The 18,042-nt window shown below is 37.1% G+C and overlaps 1 pseudogene; it reads right to left on the reverse strand.

The window, feature by feature from the left end:
• Positions 1-15,447: 15,447 nt before the first annotated feature.
• LOC101725662 (cyclin-G1 pseudogene) lies at positions 15,448-16,356 on the reverse strand (annotated as a pseudogene).
• Positions 16,357-18,042: the final 1,686 nt, after the last annotated feature.

The raw sequence follows: 18,042 nt of genomic DNA on the forward strand, positions 1-18,042 counted from the left end.
CAATGCATCTTAAACCTTGATGGATATACGAATCACCTGGGGACTTGCTAAAATGAAAATTATCATCTGCTGTGGTAGCACATGCCCGTGATCCCAGCACTCTGGGAGGCTGAGGTAAGCAGATTGCTAATTTGACTGCAGCCTGGACAATTTAGCCACTAGGTAAGATGCTGACTGAAAATATAAAATAACCAAAAGGTAAGGCTGTAGCTCAGTGCAAAAGCCAATTCCCAGTGTTGCATAAATAAATAAATACATAAATAAATAAATAAATAAATAAATAAAATGAAAACTACTACTCAGTAGTGTTAGGATAAGGCTCAAGATTTTACATTCTAAGCTGGGCATGGTGGTGGACACCTGTATTTCCACCACTCCAGAGACTGAAGTGGGGGAGATTGCCAGAGTTCAAAGCCAGCCTGGGCTACATAGTGAGTTGAAGCCTGGGCTGAACTGCATAAGGAGACTCTGTTCCAACAAGGCCCCAAGAAATACTGTGGCTGCTGGTCCTCACATCACTTTTTTTTTTTCTTTTAAAATAACCTGGCAGTTTTTATTTTTATTGTTATTTTAATTGTACATGTTTATGGGATTCAGTACAATAATTTGATAAACATATACAATATGCGATGAACAGACCAGAATATTTGCATTTCCACCTCCTTACACGTTTAAAAAAAATTTTATTAACACATAGCAATTGTACATATTTCAATGCCTGTATGCAGTGTTACTGACCAAATATCCTCTCCTTAGCATTCCTTTGTGTTTGGAACCTTCCGGCTCCTCTCTTCTAAGGGTTCATAAAATGTGCAACTGTCTATTATGAACTATAGTTCACATCACCCTTTGAACAGCAGGGTCCCAGGAAGTATTTGGAGGAAGGCAGGGACACCACAGAGCCAAGGATTGCAGCAAGACCATCATGGATTCATTTGCTTTCAGAACTAAAACTTACAGTCATTTGTTATACCCAGTTAAAGTGGCTTACAGAAGTTAATATCTAGTTTTAATTACACTAACCATCATAAGGCAGCCTAAAATATTCCTGTTTAAAAAACCAATGGATTACAGTTATGCCAGTACTTTATACACAAATAACCTCAGGACGCTGTCCCAGAACTGACTCTTTTTCCTATTCCAATCACCAGTTTTTTGACAGCCATATATTACAAGGTAAAAAAACTTGAACCTAATCGAAATGGAAAAAAAATTCAGCTAAAAAATTAAAAGTGTCAAGAAAATTATTTGTAACAGGACTTCCTCATCTTTACCAAGGAACATAGCCTAAGTATATTCTTTTCTGTATTGCAATTGCTAATGAAAGTATCTCATGGAAATGATTCATGTGAAATGATCTCATATAATGTAATACATCCAAGAAACTTTCCTGTTATTTCCTAGATGGTTCCAAGATTTTTTTCTTTTACTTTCAGCAGTTTTGATGATATACCACAAAATGGTGGTGTAAGCAACCTAACTGGACTCATATCAAATTAGTCCATTTGGGCATTAATCTTGGAGCTGCTTTTCAAAATTAGGTCCACTGCAAAAGTGATTCTGAGACAGTGAGGTTAACATGAAGGACAACTACTAGGAGTAATTTTTGATTGAACATTCACAGAAGGCAGGGACTCAGGACTGAATAGAAGGCCTGGCCCACCCCATGGCAAGCTCTACAACTACAATGATGTAGAGCTGACCTGCATTGCAGCAGGAGGCCAGGCTTATTTAACTAGCCACTAGGAAGGGTGTGTGATCTAGGATAAGGCTTCTCTGTCCAAGGGAGCAAACTGTGAGGTGACAAACTGCTGAGGACTCTCCTTCATCAGGATTCTTCACTGCTGGGGAAGGAAGTCCTCCATCCTGAAAGGACTTTTGGACAGCCTATCAGTGTCCACTGGAGTCCGCCACTTGTGCTGTTTGGATCCACTTATTCACATAAGCTCTGGGAGTATTCCTTTAGGATGGTAGAGGGTTTATGGGAAAATAATAACCCTTACTACACTGCAAATTTATCTTGGAGCCTTAAGTGATACTTATCTGCCCAGCTCTATCATGCATTCTAGAAAATGCAAACCTAAGCTAGAATATCTGCTATGCTTGGTGGCTAAACTGAAGGCACGACCTAGCTCCTTATTTCTAATGAGTCTGAGGCTGCTGTCACAATACCCTTCTTTGAAGGTGATTGTCACACTTGTCCATTTACTGTCAAGATGAGACAAAGGAACCTGAAAGAAATCCAAAGTGGATCCATCTGGATGCCAAACATTCTATTGAAGATACAGTGGCATATAAATGTCACTGATGTAGAATATATATACTACATCTTGAATATAACAAACTATTGTTATATATTTGTCTAAGCTGTTTCTCCAAGAAGTCATCTCATAACTTTCTTAAGTTGCTGTAGACAAGTTGTAACAAGTAAATTTCCTGTCCCTCCTTTTCTATAAAGCAGGTCCCTTGGTCTGACACAATTTATGCAGCATCCTGTGCCAATTGACCAAATAGCCAGATAATGCTGCCAGGCAGGTAAGGCCCAGAAAGAAACAACTCCACAACTATAACGTGTGTCATGCTGGTTAAAATGAATCATTGCCCTTTCCAAATAAAAGAAATCCATTGGAGGCATTATTCTACCCACTGGAGAACTGATATCATTGAGAGATGATACCATAGCTGTGTGGTCTCAGCATTATTCTCCATTTTTGTCAAGGTGGACCGTGAGCAGTTGCCATAGCTTGATTGGTCTTAGTGAGCAGGAACCCATGTTTAGTCTTATGTAACCTTCATGTTTGCCACCATGGTTATCTCTTTCATGAGCTCACTGTGCCACCCTTGAGGTGACTGATGACAGGCAAGTTGACATCAAAGTCATTTAACTCATGTAAAGGGTTCCATGTCTACCTGGGTATTAGGTAGGAAAACAGACTAGAGTTATATTTTTAGGAATATGATTCTTTACTACATAAGTCATGAATTTTAGGAATATGATTCTCCACTGATTAGTGCACCAAAATAATTAGACTTTTAAGAATTTTATTGGGGTAGAGGGCTCATGAATCTTCACAGAGTTAATCTCCTATCCCCTAGAGTATATGTCTTACCCATAGCCCTACTGTACTTAACAGTTCTTGCTTGCATGTTTTAATTATGGGGATGTCACAATTATATAAGTATGCCATTCTTCCTGCTGTTCAGAGGGTTCTGGATTCCTCAGACTAGGTAATGACAGAAGTCAGAAGAGTTAACATGGCCCAAGAAAAAGACTAAACACATACTGTTGTATGTTCCATTTAAATACAAACTATCTCATTCCCTTTTCTGATAGAAACAGAAAAGAACACATTTGTCATAATGACCACATGCTACGTATTTGAAATACTGTTAATATATTATATGAAACACACCATACCTTGCATAATAGCTGCAGCTGGGTTTCTGCTGTGCTAAGTTTTCAGTAGCCTCTGTCATGGCCCAGAAACTATCTGACCTTTGTAGGGGAGACATGGATGAATTAATGCAGATATGATGGAAATCACCAACCTGTGTCCATAGGTCTGTATTAAGAGTGGTATTGATTTCTATCATGCTTTACAGCATACTGTATTATTGTCATCATGTAAGAAAAACTAGAAAGCATGTTGAATTGTGTCTTAGCTTTTTGTTGCTGTGCTAAACACCTTATAGGAGAAAAAGGTTATTTTGGCTCATGGTTTCAGAGGCTCCAGTCCATGGTTATTTGACTGTGTTATTTCTGGGACTGTGGTAAGGCAGATAATTGTGGCAGAGGGTATGGTAGAACATAGTCACTCATCACTTGGTAGTGAGGAAGGGGGAGGGAGACAGAATGAGACAGAGAGCCCAAATGAAAGGGGCTGGGGATAAGACATAGTCCCCAAAGACACTCCCCAAGGACCCACTCCCTTCAACTAGGTCCAGGCTCCTAAATTTCCACCACCTCCCAGGAGCCCATCAAATTATGAATCTGTCCATGGATGAATCTACTGAAAAATCAAAGCCCTAATGATCCAATCATTTCCCAAAAGTCTCACCTTGGAACCATATCGTAATGGAGACCAAGCCTTCAACAACCCATGAGCCTATGAGGGACATTTCATATCCAAACCATAGGAAATGGAATGATAACAAAACATATCAAAATTCATGGAGAACAGCTAACATAGTGGTTTGAGGTAGAAGCTTAGAGCATTCATTTTAAAACCATTTTCTTTTCTCATTTTAGCATTTAGAGATAAGATGTCTTTTTAAATTCTGGTTTTAAAAATGTTTCTAGTTTCCTTTGAATTGTCTTTGTGAACTCTTGAGTTGTTCAGAAGGGTATTTAATTTCTCAATATTTGGAAATTATCACTTTGTTATTGATTTATAATTTAATTTTGCTCGTGGAAAATAATATATTCTATATGATCAAAGCCCTTTTAAATTTAGAGAACTTCCATGACCCCATACACAATCTCCTTCAGTGAATAGTCCATATTTCACAAGCCATTCAATAGAACGTGAATCCTACTATTGTTGGGTGGAGAATTCTATAAATGTCAATTAGGGCAATCTGGTTGATAACGTTGTTCAATTCTCCTACATCTTCAGTAATTCCCTATAAAGAACATTCCTCTTTAGTTCAGGTAATACTCCTTATTTTAAATTTTAAACTAATTTGTTTAATATTAATGTATCAAGTTTACTTTTTTATTAGTAGTATATACATGTTGTATTTTTCAACATTTTTAATCTATCTAGAATTTATTTATAAAGTGATTTTCTTATGGCCAGCATACAATTGATCTTGCATCTTAATCCAGTCTCACAATCTCTGACTTTTAATGGAAATGTTTGTCATTTATATTCAATGTAATTATCAGTACGATTGGTTTTAAATTTACCTGGTTATTTGTTTTGAATTTGTCCCATATATTCCTTGTTCTCTCTTTTCCCTAGTTATATTTGGATTAACTGGAGATTTTATCTTTTGGTGGGGAGAGGGGGTACTCAGGACCCTGGGTACCCAGGATCTTCACACCAAACTGCATCCTCAGCTCTGTTTTTATTTTTTGTTTGGAGACAAGTTCTCAATAAGTCATTAAGTTGCCAAGGTCAGGCTCTACCTTGCTATCCTCTTGCTTCAGCCTCCTTAGTAGATGGGATTACAGGCTTGACCCCCATGACCAGCTATTTATCATTAAATTTCACTACGTATTTGGGTTATATGCTATATTTCCTTATGTGTTCCTTTGTTTGTTCACCAGGTTCTTAATGTACATCCTTGATTTACCACATTTTACCTTCAATTAACATCATGCCTCTTTGTGCAAACATTTTTTAAATTTTTTAATTATTTATTTTTGAATAACATTATATGTGCATATTTATGAGGTAATTTTTTTTAATTTATTAAGTTTATTGGTACATTTTAGGTATACAATATGATGACATTCATTATTGGGAATATTTACCTCCAGATGATATATCTTGGTTCTTATTTTTTTCCCTATTCCCCTGCCCTCCCTTCAATCCCTCCAACCCCTCCCTAATTACAAAGACTTTATTTCTGTTTTTTCCTTTTCTATTATTTATTGCTTTGCCTTCTTTCCTTTCCCCTACCTCTCCCACTTCCCCTTCCCCTATGGACCTTTTCTTCCTATTTCACATTATCTATTATACATTTTGATCCTTATTTATACTTTCAGTCTCTCAGACCAGAAAAACTAGTCAGTATTTACACATGTGTGTCCTATTTATTTCACTCAATAGTATTGCCCCAGAGTGCATCCATTTCACTATAAATGTCACTAGTTTCTTATTCTCTTTTTTTTTCTTGGTTCTTATTTTTCCCCATTCCTAGCCCTCCCTTCACACCCTCCATCCTTCCCTATTTACAAAGACTTTATTTCCATTTTTTCCATTTCTCATCATTTTTCCTTTCCCTCCTTTCCTTTCCCCTGCCCCTCCCACTACCCCTACCCCTTTGGACCTTTTCTTCCTATTTTACATTATTGATTATTCATTCTAATCATTGGTACATTTTAGGTATACAATATAATGGCATTTATCATTGGAAATTTGCACCTTTACATAATCTCTCTTGGTTCTTAGTTTTCACCCTTGCCCAGCCCTCCCTTCAACTCCTCCAGTCCTCCCTATTTACGCTAGGGGAAAGGATAGAAGGGAATGGGATTAATATGAGAAAATGGAAAAATAGGAACAAAATCTTTGTAAATAGGGAGGACTAGTTTCTTATTCTTTATGGCTGAGTAGTACTTCATTTTATTTTGAAAAAACACATCTTCTTTATCCAGTCACCAGTTGATGGGCATTTGGGCTGTTTCCAAGTTTGTTTGTTTTTTTTAGTTTTTTATTGGTACATTTTAGGTATACAATTCATTTACATTTATCATTGAGTGTTCGTCCCTGTACATGATGCATCTTGGTTCTTATTTTTCCCTCCCCCCATTACCTGTGCACCCTTCACCCCCTCCGCCCTTCCCTTTTTACATAGATTTCATTTCCATTTTTTTCTTTTCTCACAGCTTTTCCTTTCCCTCTTTTCCTTTCCCCTTCCCCTCCCTTCACCCCTTCGTCTTTGGACCTTTTTTCCTATTTCAAATTATCAATTATTCATTTTAATCATTTTAACCCTTGTTCATACTATCAGTTTCTAACACTAGTGAAACTATTCAGTATTTACACATGCGTGTCCTATTTATTTCACTTAAGAGTATGGCCTCAATATGCATCCATTTAGCTATAAATGACTCTAGTTTTTCATTCTTTATGGCTGAGTAGTACTCCATTTTATTTAAAAAACCACAATTTTTTTATCCAGTTTCCAGTGGATGGGCACTTGGGCTGCTTCCAATCTTTAGCTATTACATACTGTGCCACTATGAACATGGGTGCACATATATCACTGTGGTATGATTCTTTTAATTCTCTTGGGAAGATACCCAGCAGGGGAATAGCTGGGTCAAATGGGACCTCTAGTCCTAGTTCTTTGAGGTATCTCCATACTGACTTCCACAGTGGTTGCACCAGTCTGCACTCCCACCAGCAATGGAGAAGTGTTCCTTTCTCCCCACAACCCTGCCAGCATTTGTTATTTGTTGATTTCTTGATAGTAGCCATTCTTTGTGGGGTGAGGTGGAATCTCAGTGTTGTCTTCATCTGCCTCTCTCGAATGACCAGTGATGTTGAACATTTTTTCATATATTTGTTTGCTGCTTTTACTCCCTTGTCTGAGAAATGTCTGTTCATTTCAGATGCCCATTTTTGTATTGGGTCTTTGAATTTGGAGGGTCTGATTTTTTTCAATTCTTTATATATTCTAAATAGTAGTCCTTTGTCTGAGGTACAGCTGCTAAAAAATTTTTCACATATTATAAGTTGTCTGTTAGCTCTGTTGGTGGTTTCTTTTGCAGTGCAGAAGCTTTTTAATAAGATGAGATCCCAGTTGATGATTCTTTCTGTTAGTTCCCATGCTGCTGAGGTTTTGTTCATGAAATCTTTTCCTATGTCAATGTCTTCATGAGTTCTACCTAACTTATCTTCCAGCAAGTTTAGTGTTTCTGTCTTAATATTTATATCTTTAATCCACTTCAATCTTAGTTTAGTGCATGTGATAGGTATGGGTCTAGTTTCAATCTTCGACAGTTTGAAATCCAGTTTTTCCAACACCATTTATTAAATAGGCTATCTTTCCTCCAATGATGGTGGTTGGCTCCTTTGTCAAAGATGAGGTGGCTGAGCATGTCTGGAGTTGTTTCTGCATCTTCTAATCTATTCCACTGATCCTCAGGTCTGTTCCTTTGTGAGTACCATGCTGATTTTATCACAGTAGCTTTGTAGTATAGTTTTAAGTTGGGGATTGTGATACTCTCAGCCATGTCTCTGTTGCTTAGAATTGCTTTAGCTATTCTAGGTCTCTTCTTGTTCCAAATGAATTTTTGGATTGTTTTCCCTAGTTCTGTGAAGTATATTGTTGGAATTTCAATTGGTATTGCATTGAATCTATATAGTAGTTTTGGAAGTATGGCCATTTTCACTACATTGGTTCTTCCTACGCAGGAGCAAGGGATGTGTTTCCATTTTCTTGTATCCTCTTCGATCTCTTTCTTCAGAGTGCTGTAGTTTTCAGTGTGGAGGTCTTTTGCTTCCTTTGTTAGATTGATTCCTAGATATTTCATTTTTTGGACGCTATTGTAAAAGGAATTGTTTCTCTAATTTCTCTCTCAGTGAGTCTGTTATTTGTGTACAAGAAGGCTGTTGTTTTTTGAGTGTTGACCTTGTATCCAGCTACTCTCTGAATCTGTCAATTAAGTCTAGAAGTCTTTTGGCAGAGATTTTGGGTCTTCTCTGTAAAGTATCATATCATCAGCAAATAATGACAGTTTAACTTCTTCTTTTCCTATCTTTATTACTTTTATTTATTTCTCTTTTCTAATTGCTGTGGCTAATGTTTCCAGAACTATATTGAACAGGAGTGGTGATAGTGAGCATCCTTGTCTTGTTCCTGATTTTACTGTGAAAGTTTTCAGTTTTTGACCATTTAGTATGATGGCTGTTGGTTTTTCATAGATAGCCTTAAATAGGTTAAGATAAAAAGCTTCTATTCCAATTTTCTGTAGCGTTTTTATCATGAATAGGTGCTGGATTTTGTCAAATGCTTTTTCTGCATCTATTGAGATGATCATATGGTTTTTGTCCTTGACTCTGTTAATATGGTGTATTACATTTATTGATTTATGGGTGTTGAACCACCCTTGCATCCCTGGGATAAATCCGACTTGGTCAGGGTATATGATCTTCTTGATGATCCTCTATATTCTGTTTGCCAGTATCTTGTTGAGGATTTTTGCATCTATGTTCATTAGGGAGATTGACCTGTAGTTCTCTTTTTGGGTTGGGTCTTTCCCTGGTTTTGGAATCAAAATCACACTTGCTTCCAGGAATGAATTTGGAAGTATTGCTTCCCTTTCAATTTCCTTGATGAGTTTAAAGAGTAATGGCATTAGTTCTTCTTTAAATGTCTTGTAAAATTCAGCAGTGAAGCCATCTGGACCTGGGCTTTTCTTTGTTGGTGAATATTTTATTACATTTTCAGTTTCACTCATTGTAATTGGGGTGTTTAGAATTTCTATATCTTCTTCATTTAACTTTGGCAATTCGTATGTATCTAGGAATCTGCCCATTTCTTCTGTGTTTTCCATTTTATTGGAGTAGAGGTTCTTGAAGTAGGTATTGATGATCCTCTGGATTTCTTTTGGATCTGTTGTGACTTCACCTTTTTCATTCTTAATTGCATATATTTGTGCCTTTTCTTTCCTTTTTTTGATAAGGTTGGCTAAAGGTTTATTGATTTTATTTATTCTAACAAAAAACCAACTCTTTGATTCATTGATTTTCTGTATTGTTCTCTTAGTCTCCATTGCATTGATTTCTGCCCTAATCTGTATAATTTCCTCTCTTGTACGCCCTTTGGATTCATTATGCTCTTCTTTTTCTAGGAGCTTCAGGTTCTGCATTAGGTTATTTACATGAGTTTTCTCTGTTTTCCTAATATGGGCATTCACTGCTATGAATTTCCTGCATAGAACTGCTTTCATTGTGTCCCATAGATTCCTGTATGTAGTACTGGCATTTTCATTTACTTGTAGAAACTGTTCAATTTCTTCTTTAATTACTTCTGTGACCCACTGGTTATTCAAGAGAGTGTTATTCAGTTTCCATGTGTTTGTTGGGGTTTTGTGGTTTCTTATGTTATTGATCTCCAATTTTATTGCACTATGGTCTGATAATATACAGGGGGTAACTTCTATTCTTTTACATTTACTTAGACATGTCCTATGAGCTAGCATATGGTCTATTCTGGAGAATGACCTGTGTGCAGCTGAAAAGAATGTGTATTCTGATTTTGTAGTGTGGAACAGTCTGTAAACATCTATTAAGTCCATTTGTTCAATAGCTTGGTTCAGTTCTAGCATTTCCTTGTTAACTTTTTGTCTAGATGATCTGTCTATTTGTGATAGTGGGATATCGAGGTCCCCCACTACAATTGTGTTAGTGTTTATTTGGTTATTCATATCTACTAGTATGTTTTGTGTAGTTGGGAGCATTCATATTTGGTGCATATATATTTAGGATTGTCATCTCTTCTTCTTGGATTGTTCCCTTCACAAGGATGTAGTGACCATCTTTGTCTCTCTTAATTAGTTCCAGTTTGAAATCTACTTTGTCTGCAAATAAGATTGCTACCTCTGCTTTCTTCTGGGTTCCTGTGGCATGGAGAACTGTTTTCCATCCTTTTACTTTCAGTCTATGAGTTTCTTTTTCAGTTAGGTGTGTTTCTTGTATACAGCATATTGTTGCATTTTCCTTTTTAACCCATTCTGCCAGTCTATTTCTTTTTATTGGTGAATTGAGGCCATTAACATTGAGGGTTATAATTGATATATATTAATTTATCCTTGTCATGATGTTTTACTTTTGTTGGCTCTTTTATTTCTTATTTTTTCCCCCTTTCACTTTAGTGTCTTACCTTGCCTGGTGGCTTCCCTCTTTTGGGCCTCATGGAGTTGTGACCTTCATTGCTTTTTTCTAGGATATTTTTTAGAATTGCTTGTAGTGCTGGTTTGGTGTTCATGGAATTTCTCAGGTGTTCTTTGTCGTGGAAGTATTTAATTTCCCCATCGATTTTGAAAGATAATTTTGCAGGATACAACAGTCAGGTTGGAAGTTATTTTCTTTTAGGGTTTGAAATACTTCACTCCAGGCTCTCCTTGATTTGAGGGTTTGTGTTGAGAAGTCTGCTGTGATTCTGATGGGCTTTCCTCTGTAGGTAATTTGTTTCTTTTCTCTAACTGCTTGTAGGATTTTGTTTTTCTGTTGAGTTTCTGGGATCTTGACTATTACATGTCTAGATGTAGATTTTTTTTAATCGTGGCTAGTTGGAGTTCTATATGCCTCACTTATCCATATGTCCAATTTTCTACCTCTGTCTGGGAAGTTTTCCACTATTACTTCTGTGAACAGTTTTTTTATGTCAATTGTGCTTTCTCCTGTTTTTTCATGGACTCCTATCAGTCTTATGTTATTCTTCTTTGCATTGTCTAGCAGTTTTTGGATTGATTTCTCATGGTCCCTTACTATTTTTAAGAAATCTCTATTTTCATGGTCTCTAACCGTGATCCTGTCTTCTATATCTCATATTCTATCTTCAGATTCCCTTAAACTGCTATGAATACTTTCAATGGAGTTTTTGATCTCCTGGATATCTGTTTGAATCTATTTCATGGAATCCATTTCTTTCTTGTGTTGGGCGATCATGGTTTCCATTTCTTTCTTATGCTGGGCATTCATGGCTTCCAGCGTGTTTCTGATCTCATCTATTTCTTATCTGTTTCTGCTCTATAGCCCCTAATCATGTCTTTCATTCTACTCAACATCTCTGTGGATATCTGGGAGATTATTTCTGCTTTGAATTTTTCTAGAGCCTCATTCATCTGTTTTGTTACTTCCTGTGCTATCAGTTCAGGGTACCCAGGTAATTGGTTATGGGACTTTTCCATCTCATTTCCCCCAGGATTTACCCTTGGTGGGGTGGAAGTCTGAGTTTGTTCCTTGCTTAAATGTCTTCTCATTGTTGTTTTTGGTACTGTCCTTGGTTTATCTCCTGGGTTGATAGTTTGAAATTGCTTATCGTAGGTATCTTTGTTGCTTGTAATTAGAAACCTTATGGAATGATTGCTTCTCAGAGATGTCTTCCAGATATAGCTGCTCTTTAAGTTTTGAGTCTCTAATGACTCTAAGGCTATCTCATTTTCCTTATGCTAGGAAGGTTCATTGACTAGATCAATACCCACACCTTAGCCCAAGAGATACAATCAGCAACACCATTGCATCAAGTACATCTTTGAAAATGACATTTTGTGGTAGTTATTAATCTATCACCTTTAGCTGTGTGACTTAAATCAAGATCAAGGACCAACCCAAAATTTAGTGAATAAACTCTTCAATATAGCAACTTTACCCTTTGGGATCGGGAGTTAGAAGGGGTTGGGGAGGGAGGGACAGATGGGAAGAAGGATAAGGGAAGGTTAGCAGTGTGGCCAGAGGACACAGGTGAGAGGGGAGAAGAGAATAATAGTAAAATAAAGAAGAACTCCAAATGAGGGCCAAAACAGGGACAAAAGGGAAGATGAACAATGTGGGAGAGCAAGAGAGTGAGTGTAAGAGAGAGAGAAAGGAAAGAGAAAAGAAAGAAGAAAAGAAAAGAAAAAAAGGAGAGAAAAACAAATATTTGCAAACAGCAGGGAAAAAAATAAAGATAAGAGGAGGAAAAGAAAAGAAAAGGGAAAAAAACAAAATAATAAAACTAATTTGGAGAATAAAAAATAACCATGAAGATGAAGGGCCTCTTTCAGGTTATGTCTCTGCTGTCACAATAGACAACGTGGGTAGCAGTGTGCAGATATAAGTCAATGAGTCTCAGCAAGCTAGTCGCAGACCCATGAGATTCAGGCAGATTTCTGGCTGCAAGTCTCAAGTTGAGCTCCCTGTCCTCCCGTAGGTTGAACTCTGCAAAGTTCTATGGCAGGTTCCAGCTGCCCTTGCCCTGAAGATCGTCCCGGTCCTGATGGGAGGTGAAAATGACTCCAACTTACCCAGTACAGCATCTGGTGGTCCGGTGTCCTCTGCGTCTTTGTAGTGTGGAACCAGATGGGTGTACAGAGGGGCGGGGGGGTGTCCAGTGGATTGCTGCAGGCTGATTTGGCGCGTTCCGCGAGACTCGCGGGATTGCTATGGTATCCGCAGACCTGCTTGTCTGCCCCGGGCTGATTCAGTGCATTCCGCGCGACTCGTGAGGTTCTGTTTCCAGGTTTTAGCTATTACAAACTGTGCCACTATGAATGTGAGTGGGCAACATTTAAAACCTTACAACAGTATACTTCAATTCACTCTCTCATTTACTCTGTTCATAAAATTTCTTACCAAGATGAAAACCTGCATAGCAGTTAAAGGAATGCTTTTTACTTTAAAAAGTTATTTTTAAGTAATTTAATATATTTTAAAAATTAAAATTATTTTTCATTGATCAGGTCTGGAGTTCTATATTATGAAGATCTAAATTTTCTTCATTGTTTTCTTCCATCTTTTTTTTTTAAAGGTAGAATATACTGTGGTTCTTTGGTTTATTTTTCAATGCTTAGTTATCTTTAACATGATGTCAAAATTGGTTACATCCATTCTGGATAGACTCAGGCTTCAGGCTGCACTAACTGTTTACAACACTAACAATATATGTACATTTCCTTATACTGATTGGCTCATATGGAGAATTCCAAACACTACCTCAGCAATCTCATAATTATGGTGGTGCCTCCTTACTTTTCTTAAAACACATTATGGAAATTTGTGAAAGTATATTCTATTCCTTAAAAAAACAAAACAAAATAAAACTGGAAGCAATGGCAGTTTTATAGAAACAGTCGATGGTAAAACCTGGAGTGCTTTATCTAGCCAGAACTTAGGGTAAAGCAAGTTTTCAGAGTGGTAATTGATTTTGACTTAACTATTTAATATAATAGGACATATTTTTTTAAATGGAACTAGATAAGACTGAGGAAGTAGATTCTGTATAGAAATTTTTATCATTGATACAAATGTCACCTGTTTTTTAGAAGAAACATTAAAGATAGCTCAATGAATATGCCAAATTTAATAGGTCTGCATTTTGGCTTAATACAATATGTTTTTAAATATAAATGTAATTCCCATATAGCAATAACATTCTCATCTCTGAACTATCTATTACTTGCATTATGGATGCCAAGAAACCATTACATTATCTAGAATATAACCTTTATTATGCCTTTAAAAAGTGCATGTGTGAAATGTGGGTTTTGATGTAAACCTCATAATTTAAAATTTAACATGTAAATTAAGTAAGTCACCATTTTACAAATCACCTAAATATAATATATTGATCCAGTACAGAAAGTTAAATTAATGTTCGAAATGAAGATTCACAGTTCACCCTTTCAGGCTTGTATTGCTTCACATTTATGTCTTTAGCTTTACAGATGAATTTGAATCTAAACAATCTTACTGCAGCATTATATTAATTAGACAGTTTTCCAAAGATGGAGAACATCATACTAATCTAGTTGAGGGTTCATAATTTATTTTGTTTTTGTTTTTGTTTGGTATCAGGGATCGAACTTGGGTCCTTTTGCGTGCACAGCAGGCGACAAAACCACTGAGCTAAATCCCCGGCCCAATATTTTGTTTTTTGGCTATTTTGTTATTTTGGTTTTTTGGTACCAGGGATCGAACTCAGGCCCTTGTGCTTGCGAGGCAGGCTGTGGCACCACTGAGCTAAATCTCTGGCCCAAGGGTTCACAATTTAAATCAATTATAACATTATGGAGTCCATAGTTCAGGACTGTGGAGAAAGGCTTCAAAGAAATTTTTTTGTTGCTGCAATAATACTATTTATGTAAAAAACAAAAACCCCCAACTTATCAAAGGTTTATCTAAATACTACTAGCTGTTAATAGTAAATTTTTCATGCCCGTTTCATAATCATATGTGGATGTATTAAATATTAACATTCAGTTTTGAGCAGGAAAAGATAAATCATTACTGTAAGTTAATAAATTTAGATGGCAAGAACATATAGAATATATGCAGTGACTGAATTTATGTTTTTTGTGAATATAATTACTTTCTATTACTATAATTGCAATAGCAGTATGTTGAGATATACTAGCAATTTTCAGAAACCCAAAAGCATTCATCTGCTTTGTATTACTTTTTCTTTAGGTATAACATTCAAGTTCATAATGATTCTCTGCTTATAAGCTAACAGTCTCCAATTAGTTCATATATGGATCAAACTTTTGGTCCTATTATAACTTTAAATGAGCTAAAGCTTAGGGCTACATTTAGCAAAATGCACAATTAAAAAAGCATTACTTCAGCACTACCTTCAAATTCAGATTATTAAAGAGGACATTGTTCTCTAAGTTGCTAATTTAATGAAATGGTTAACATATATATCAGAGATCGGAAATTCCTAAGGGTTTTTTTAAAAGTTTTTTGAGACAGGGTCTCGCTATGTAATTTAGGCTGAACTTGAACTCACTATGTCGCTCAGGCTGGCCTCAAATTCATATGACGATCCTCCTGCCTCAGCCTCTCAAGTGCTAGGATTACAGGCATGCACTACCATGCCTGGCCCTTAGGGTATTGTACTTTATATATAGCAAATGCCTTCAAATATTAGCTGACTAGATTGGTGATACTAGTTTTTCCCTTTTGCTACTCCAAGTCCAGTTGGTTTATTTTGAAGATAATATTTCAATACAATTGTAGAAGAAAATTATACAATTTTCTCGATACAGAGAATAACAACCAAAATTACCAATTAAGAAGCCGTTTCAGGAATTGTTGGAAAGTGAATTATTCTATAGTAATTATGCTTCAGTTGCCATGCAGTATGCTCAGAAACAATCCACTTCAACTTCTGAACATTTGGTTTGGAACACTTGTTTGATGAATATTCAGTTAAACACTTGGATACAAGCTCTTGCCAGAAGGTCAGATCTCTGCCATTTATCTTAGAATGTTTCTGAAGACATTCTACTCCTTCTGTTAACTCTGCATACTTCTGTGCTTAGATCTCCCATGCAGTGATAGATAAGGCCAACACAGAAGGCTTTGCTTTAGAAAATAGGATCCTGCAGTGACGTGCCTTAAGCTGAGCTTCTAGTCTTTCAACATTTAAGCTAGTTTTCCTTTCAAATGGCAAGCTCTCCTGAATGAGAGAATAACAGAGTTGTAGAAACTGAAAGGCAGTGGGTAGCTTCGACTTTCCAACACACCTTCTCCAATACAATCTTTTCCATTCGCATCAAATCTGAAACCGTGAACCAATACTGACTTATTTGGATCAAGTAAGTTGCCAATGGGACATTTCTTTCCTCTTCTATTGATTTTACAACCAAATAAAAGCAGCTGAGTCCAACACACCCAAGGTGCTTGGGCTGTACCTTCATTTTAGACAGGAATCTGTCCAGTAAATTCACAGCGAGAGAAAATGTCTCCATATCAAAGCCAAAGAACTGAGTTAGACTAAGAAGATCTTTCACTTCAAAATCCCTCAGTCTTGCAGTCGTTCTAAGGCCATCATCATGTGCAGATTCAATTAGTCTCAAGCCGCAGACCTCTAGCTGACATCTGGCCTCCTGTTCCAACAGGGTATTCAGCTGGTGTAGCAGTTTCTGGGAGTCAGTTGTTGTCAGGACTTCTATCATCTTGCTAGAGACTGTGGCTCCTTGGCGTGATCTCCCTCCCTGGGCCTGCTCTCACCTTGCCCCACAGTATCAGGTAAGAGAGGCCTGGGAGGCGAGGACACGCGAGGGCAGGAGAGAGGCCCTGGGAAGGGAGAACTGTCCTGGGTGGAAGTCTCCGCAGCCCGGGGAAGACTGCACCGCCCTCCTCCCCGTCAGACCACTGCCATTTTCTTCCATCTTAAGAGCCTCTTTTTCTAACATTTCTTATAATGCATGTATTCTAACCACAAATTTTCTCTGTTTTTTCTGAAAAATTATTCTGCCTTCAGTTTTGAAGCATTTTTTTTATCAGACGAAGAATTCTCCATTTACAGTTTCTTTTTCCTTTTAGCACTCTACAGACTTTTTTCATTCTTCTGGAATGCAGAGTTTCTGATGAGAAGTTGGGTTTATACATTTGTTCCTCTCGATATTAATTTTCCTGTTTTTAATATTTCTCTCTCCACTTGTTTTCAGAAATTTATCTATTATGTTTCTTTGTGTCACTTTGTGTTTTTCTAACTTGAGGCTTGTTAAGCATCTTGGATCTGTATATTTTTAAATCATGTAAAATTACTGGCTATTGCTCTTTCTGGGCATTTAATACACAATAGATGTATTTTTAATAAATGGCAAAATATATATCCTATGAAATAAATGGTTTGAAACAATTGACTAGTCTTTTTTGAAGTTAGATTCCTACCTCATTCTACTCACAAAAGTAAATTGCTTTTATATTAGCAACCTCACTTATAGAATAGGAATATAAGAATTCTCAGAGAAAATATTAAAAGTTTTAATACCGAGATTGTATTTAGCTTCAAGGAAGTCTAGGAAATAAGGATTTTCCTGAAGTGCTGAGTCCAGGTAATTTTAGTGCTGCACTATTGAGGCAGAAAAAATTCTGGTTGAACAGTAACCTTTTTACATTATTCATTCTTTCCCTCAACAAAACTGCATGGCCACCTACGCATGAGACACTCTCTAATGTGATAGACTGCAGGATGTAAGATAAGCAGCCATGTAACCTGCATAACAGCCTAGCAAATACATAAAAGTTGAGTAACTAAGCACACGTATCTTCTGCTCATTCCCACAGCATATTTCAACTAGTTCTGTTCCAGACAGTACTGTATTGTTTTAATTCCTGTAAGAGGCTGACGCCATTGCTAATCCTTCACCTTGAACTCAGCCTGGCAGCGGGCACTCAGCATTATTCTTGAGTGTTAGAGTGAGAAGAAACTTCAGAGGTCACTTGATTCTATGCAGTTAAAGAAACAAGTCCAGAGAGAAAGGGACTTACCCAAGGTCCCCCTTTAATCTCTCAGTTGTCAGGGACTCATATCTCTGTAATCAACGCAGAGCCTGTCGGGCCTCTAAATTTCAAGAAGCAAAAGCTGAGCTCCCTCAGGATTCCCCAGTGGCTATGAGTCACAGGGAAAGTCCCTGGGGACAGCCACCAGGCAATGCTGCTGCATTAAGAATACAGCTTGCCAGGCATTTTGACTTCTCATCACCAAATGTGCTCCGCATTCACCTAGATTATTGAATTACCTTTCAAATCAGTCTCTGTGCCTAGAAAGAAAGTAGTTATTGTACATGCTGGATTTCATTCCCTTCCTGACACTTACTAGCTGCATGTTCTTAAGCACATTTTTTTAACCCGGCTAAGTTCCCAGTTTCATATG

The sequence above is a fragment of the Heterocephalus glaber genome, unplaced genomic scaffold, assembly GCF_053883595.1.
Source record: "Heterocephalus glaber isolate CG9 unplaced genomic scaffold, H.glaber_assembly_v1.0 deba00001479, whole genome shotgun sequence".
Lineage (NCBI taxonomy): Eukaryota > Metazoa > Chordata > Mammalia > Rodentia > Bathyergidae > Heterocephalus > Heterocephalus glaber.